This window comes from Brachionichthys hirsutus, chromosome 6 (genome assembly GCF_040956055.1).
Source record: "Brachionichthys hirsutus isolate HB-005 chromosome 6, CSIRO-AGI_Bhir_v1, whole genome shotgun sequence".
NCBI classification, from domain to species: domain Eukaryota; kingdom Metazoa; phylum Chordata; class Actinopteri; order Lophiiformes; family Brachionichthyidae; genus Brachionichthys; species Brachionichthys hirsutus.
In genome coordinates, this window is record NC_090902.1 from 13,576,456 (window position 1) to 13,583,207 (window position 6,752).

General features: G+C 40.8%; 2 long non-coding RNA genes across 2 annotated transcripts; both read right to left on the minus strand.

Moving 5' to 3' along the window:
- Positions 1 to 1,740: 1,740 nt before the first annotated feature.
- LOC137895359 (uncharacterized) lies at positions 1,741 to 3,490 on the minus strand. Its single transcript, XR_011105537.1, has 3 exons — positions 3,179 to 3,490; positions 2,880 to 2,982; positions 1,741 to 2,267 (listed from the first exon to the last, which is right to left on the minus strand). It is a non-coding gene; the product is annotated as an uncharacterized lncRNA (long non-coding RNA).
- A 301-nt stretch (positions 3,491 to 3,791) lies between these two features.
- LOC137895386 (uncharacterized) lies at positions 3,792 to 5,210 on the minus strand. The gene is made up of 3 exons (XR_011105545.1): positions 5,063 to 5,210; positions 4,395 to 4,584; positions 3,792 to 4,047 (listed from the first exon to the last, which is right to left on the minus strand). It is a non-coding gene; the product is annotated as an uncharacterized lncRNA (long non-coding RNA).
- Positions 5,211 to 6,752: the final 1,542 nt, after the last annotated feature.

Sequence of the window (6,752 nt, forward strand, 5' to 3'; positions counted from 1 at the left end):
GTCCACACCATTAGCAGGCACGTTGGACAATGGTCTGTCTCCCATCAATTCATCCATTACGTCATAAAATTGAAATTTTGAACGGTCAAAACCACTTTTTTGATTGTGACTTTTGGCCTTAGAATATCCGCTCTTCAAACCTTTCCAGCGTTTTTTTATCTGCTCGATGTTTCGCTCGATTCCTTCTTCCATCAGCCGGTCATGGACTTGTTTGTAGAACTCGGAGTTTCTAGCCTTCTACCGTCAAGTCTTTCAACAATTTTAAGGTCTTTTAGGACACCGACCAATTATACCTCCCGCTCGCCATGTCTTTCGCTTGCTCTGCTTAGACTAGCTTCCGGGAATAACAGAATAATAATAATAATAATAATATGCTTTATTTCTATAGCACTTTTCTAGATATAAAATTCACAAAGTGCTTATACAGGCAAAAAGAAATAAGATAAACAAGAACCATACAAACAAAAAAATACATCATAAGCAGCGCGTGTAGCTGACGTCACAGACATGCGCAGTAAGGGCGGCTTGTACCGATACTCCGGAATAAGTGCTTTCATGCGCCCTGATCGGATCACAAATCTGTGTAAACCACCCCTCTCGATCGGGATACAATTGTGATCGGATCGAGCTTGATTGGGTCAGACTAATCCGATTTGGGTGTGTACATGAAGCATTTTTATTCCGATCAGGATTTTAATCAGATTACGTGTCCATGTAAACACACCTAATGATTTTTTTTACTGTCAAAAATTGTGATGACAAAACAATGATCATCACTGCAGTATCTTTATGGAATTGCAGTAACACAGCCTGCCAAGTATCGCATGTATGGTCACCAGCATGTCACAGAACAGAGAACTTTAGAAATAAAAGTATTAGAGAACAATTTAAATATATGCGTAACCAGACGCCACATACGCACTGCAGCTCTTGCCACCAAATGTTAAAAAACATTTTCAAATATGCTTTCAGGAAACATCCTAACTTATCAATAATGGTTAGAACTGGATGTGAAATGTAATAATGTCTTAAAATGAAAAGGACAATTCATCAGATGGTGTTTCAGGAATGTAACTAAAGAGAACCTACAAATCTAAACGCTATTTCCGAATGGAAACTCAACTTTAATACTTTTGAACATGTTTCGACTGATTTATGAATGAAACGATGCATTTGTGTGGAAAATATAGTGAAGAGATGGAACTGGACTCTGCAGTCTCTCGACAAAACCAGTGAATCGCAGGCAGCATCGCGACATGAGGGTCATTAAGGGGTTGCACACAATCAGTGTGTGTGTGTGTGTAGCTGTGAAAGAGGGGATGGCTCTGAGTGTGTAGTCCTGGTGAGTGTGTGTTTGTGTCACACTGAAGAATGGTTTCTCTGTGGTCTCACAGTGGGCCTGTTCTCACCAGGGTCAGCTGCCCACACACACACACAAACATTCATATCCAACCTAAACCAGACTTCCCTCTGAGCAACAATTGAAGAGAATTCCAGAAGAACTTCGTTTTTTCGTGTTCGTCTCTCTCCGTATCGACAAGTTTTCCGGTCTGCAGGGCTGCGAACCGACGACGCTCAGCAGAAAGAGGTTCTCATTCTACTTCTTCATTTGAGGCCATCACACACACGTGCACAAACAAGAATGTGATAAGTATCAGCGCCTGAGAATCAAAGACGACGTAGAGCAAAGCACATTTTCATTATTTAATAGTCAAACATATATTTACAAAAGATTCTTCAGAAATATAATATGCAACATATCAAGGGGACCAAGAGTTTTACAAAAATAAAATGACAAACATTTGACCACAGCTATCGCACCCAGCTACTGCATCTATGAGGTCAACGCGAGGGTCATTAAGGGGTTGCACACAATCAGTGTGCGTGTATGTGTGTGTGTGTGCGTGTATATGTGTAGGTGTGTATGTGTTTATGCGTGGAGGAGCCCCGTCTTCCTGGTCGTCAACTTGATCCTGAAGTTATCAGAGGACGTGAATAATTAGAGTCATTTGCAGTGATTGACAAACTCTAGAATATAAACAGCTGCTGCTCATACAAGCCCTGTACTTGTACACTAGGTCATCAGAGTAGTCAGAATGAAACCTCAGGGTGATCTGGCTCGCTCCGAGCTAATGTGTGTGTGTGTGTGTGTATGTATGTATGTATGTGTGAGTGTGTGTGTGTGTGTGTGTGTGTGTGTGTGTGTGTTTTAGTGTGGAGGAGGCTGAGCCCCGTCTGGCTCCTCATCGTGGAAGGTCAGCTTGACCCTGAAGTTATCAGAGGAAGAGAATAATTAGAATCATTTGTAGTGATTGATAAACTCTAGAATATAAACAGGCTGCTTGACTCTTATTCACCACAAAACATATTCTGTGAGGCGTGAAGATCAACAGCTGCTGCTCATACAGTTACAATAAAGAAAAAGTTCATTCAATTCAGGAACGCCATTCAAAAAGTGAAACGTGGATATTATATTCATTCTTCACACAGACTGGTTTATTTCAAATGTTCATTTCTTTATGTCTAGAATGACCGTGCACACGCAGAACATAAATAGTTACATAGAGCTGTAGCGTAGCAACATTTGACCTCAGGGATCGTCATTCAGAATGACCTTGGGCAACAAAGGTAGAGGTGACTCTGAGCAGCTTCTGCCTGATTGGCTGTCCCTTCACAGTAACTACTTGAGAACTACTTTGTGTTTTCACCTACTTTATGGTCACTAAACTGATTTGTGGTTCAGACCCACTGGGAACAATTTGGGGTTCAGTGTCTTGCCCAAGGACGCTTTGACATGCAGACGGTCAGAGCTGGGATTCGAACCGCCATTGACCCATGAACCATGACACATCTAATCCAAGATAGAAAAGGTTCCTCACCTCCTCAAACTCTCTCCTCCGCCGCTGCCTTCCTCTCAGCCCTCTCCTCCTTCAATCTTTTTTTCTCCTTCTGCTCTGCCTTTAGTCTTTTGTTTTCTTTTATCTGTGGACAGAAATACTGAACATGACCTAAACTCTAAACTTCACTCTACTAATACAATAACTGCTCGTTTAATCCCTGTACTTGTACACTAGGTTATCACAGCAGTCAGAATAAAACCTCAGGGTTAGAGAACAATTATAGTCGAGAACGCAGCTCTTTGAAAGCACGCTTTAATTTTAGCATCAGTTTAACCCACCTGCTGCTCCAGCTCCTCCCTGTGCTTCACGGCCCTCGCCCTGGCTGATCTGGCTCACTCCGAGCTAATGTGTGTGTGTGTGAGTGTGTATGTATGTGTGTGAGAGTGTATGTGAGTATGTGTATGTGTGTGTAGACAGACGTGTGTGCTTGCTTTCCTTCTGCTTCTGTTCTCTTCTATCTGTAGAATGAAATACTGAACATGACCTAAACTCTAAACTTCACTCCACTAATACAATAACTGTGTGTGTGTGTGTGTGTGTGTGTGTGAGTGTATGTGAGTTTTAATGTGTGTGTGTGTGCGTGGAGGAGCCGTCTTCCAGGGCTCGGCCGGTAACTGCTCGAGAACAACATGACCTCAACTCTAAACGTCACTCTACTAACACAATAACTATGTGTGTGAGTGTATGTAGTAGTAGTAGTAGTAGTGATTTATTTCAGTCAGTATCTTAAATGAGAACAAGGAATTTAAAAAAAACAACAACATAACAATGACTGAAAAGGTATTGGCGGAAGTGAAACACTTATTTATGCCAACCCTTATTATATCTTGAATGAAAACACCCAACTTACATAGTAACATACAAAATGAACAGAATATATATAATTCCTATATAAATTTTAACAAAATAAATCTGCATTCGTTATATGCCCATTTCCTTAGTTGAGAATGGTCCATTCAATCATTGTAATATAAAAAACAACCAGCAACAACAGAAAGCAAAAAAACCCAAAAGTGCAAAAACATAAAAATATTTTAAAAACAAAAAACAAAATGAAACAAAACAAAATGAAAAATGTGAGTTTTAATGTGTGTGTGTGTGTGTTTATGCGTGGAGGAGCCCCGTCTTCCTGGTCGTCGGCTTGATCCTGAAGTTATCAGAGGAAGAGAATAATTAGAGTCATTTGTAGTGATTGACAAACTCTAGAATATAAACAGGCTGCTTGACTCTTATTCACCACAAAACATTCTGTGAGGCGTGAAGATCAGCAGCTGCTGCTCATACAGGTACAATAAAGAAACTTTATTGTAACTTTTTGCTGACAACGGGGGGGGCAGGTGTATATATATAGCTATAGCGTAGCAACATTTGACCTCAGGGATCGTCATTCAGAATGACCTTGGGCAACAAAGGTAGAGGTGACTCTGAGCAGCTTCTGCCTGATTGGCTGTCCCTTCACAGTAACTACTTGAACTACTTTGTGTTTTCACCTACTTTATAGTCTCTAAACTGATTTGTGGTTTCGTCCGAGGCTCCCTCCTCCCCCTCCTCCTCCTCAGGGCTGCGTTCCTGTGCGTGCCCTCTCCTCTCTCCCTCTCCTCTCTCCGTCATCACCAGTCTCTGATTGGTCGAGTCACGCGTTTTCAAAATATTTTCGTGTTGCCCGTTGCCTGAATGAGAGACTCTACAAAGAGAGAAGCAGACTGTCAGACATGTGATCCTCTCTGGCCGGCGAACTCAAGCAGCCCAGAGCAACGTACCAAACACACATCCTGATTAGAAACGAAGAGCAGCGCTGATAATTGGGGATTAATGGGTTAACCGAATTTAGCAAACAGGCTTCTCTGCACGTGCAACAAAATAACTGGAGTGGGTTGTGTTCCTAAAACAGATTCAGAACCAAATCCTAAACAGCATCAAACAAGATGGCGTCGTTACAGCATCTCCAGGTGGTTGTAGTTCATTAAGCTCACCGTGCTAGTTTGTGGACTACAGGCGTGCGCGGCAGCTCGAACTCTGCAGCCCGAATCAAACTCGTCGGTGACATTCAAAACACAGATTTAACCCTAAATTGCATTTATAACAAAAACGGAAACAACCAGAAAACAATATCGCCTGTGGACATATTACAGGCAGAATGAACACCACCAGGAGCCACGTACCGTCAGAAACCTCAATCCCGTGACGTCCAAGCTCCACATCCGGCATCGGTGGAGAATCTCCGCTAACACCGGAAGATAACAAGCTGGAGGTCGCCATCTTAGGACCATTAACCAGAGATTCATCACTCCATCACGTCTTTAGCCGATGTTAGATCACCCTCGCTCTGAGGAGGGAGCAGCTCCCCCTCATGGCAGCCAAAGAGAGCGAGCTTCCGGTGCTGAACCGGAAGTGCACATACGAGTGTGGTGCGCCCTCGTGTGGCGTGACGGAATAACATGAGGCTGCAGTCTGTTCGCAGGAGAACTCAAAAGGTTCCAGACGGAGATGAAGAAAGGGGCAACCTTGTCTTGTTAGCCGACCAGCTGGAATAGATTAGAGAGGAAACCATGACACTGCATTGTTTATAAAAATAAAATAAAAAATAAAATCATCTTTCAATACTCTTTGAACTGAACATCAAACAGGATTAGGAAATCCTAACGTCCTGTTTTATTACTACGTATAAACAGGAAGCTTCAGTCTTCCTCCTGCATGATTTCATACTTATTCCTCAACCAGGAACACAATATGAGTTTTAAAATATCTTGTAATTCTTACAATGCCCACGCTTTAGTACATTTGCTGCTTGCCAAGTTTGCTGTTAACCATGAAATGTCTGTCTGTCGGTTTCCTCTCGTGGATGAATGCTCTTACACCACCAGGCATGCAACAGGCATGCACCAGGCATGCAACAGGGATGCAACAGGCATGCAACAAGCATGCAACAGGCATGCAACAGGCATGCAATAGGCATGCATTTCAGTGGTACTTTTATCACATATAATTCTCAGTGTTTGTGCTCTGTGAGCGCTCAAGACATTAAACCTTTGCTCAAATAAAATTTCAGGACCAGAACTGTGTTAAATGCTCGCGTGAAGTTCTCCATCCAATCAGAACTTCCTCTAAAACTAATAATACCAATAACTAGAAAAGCACTCTGAGAGCGCAGACCTCCACCAAGCAGCTCATTCCCCTCAATATTAGTTTTACACCGTCCACATGGTGATCTGGATCATCATCAAAGGGTTCCAGATTATTCTTGGTATCTTTATACACCAACCATGAAAAATAAAAGTTAATTAGAGTTCATGTGCATTTCTTTTAACAGATTTTTGAATCTGTAATTGGAGTTGGAGTGGAATGTCAATGTTTATAATAGTTAATAATTATCACTGTTAAGGTCTAATGATGACTCCAACCTGTTTTAAATGTTTATAATAGTTAATAATTATCACTGTTAAGGTCTAATGATGACTCCAACCTGTTTTAAATGTTTATAATAGTTAATAATTATCACTGTTAAGGTCTAATGATGACTCCAACCTGTTTTAAATGTTTATAATAGTTAATAATTATCACTGTTAAGGTCTAATGATGACTCCAACCTGTTTTAAATGTTTATAATAGTTAATAATTATCATTGTTAAGGTCTAATGATGACTCAACCTGTTTTAAATGTTTATAATAGTTAATAATTATCACTGTTAAGGTCTAATGATGACTCCAACCTGTTTTAAATGTTTATAATAGTTAATAATTATCATTGTTAAGGTCTAATGATGACTCAACCTGTTTTAAATGTTTATAATAGTTAATAATTATCACTGTTAAGGTCTAATGATGACTCCAACCTGTTTTAAATGTTTATAA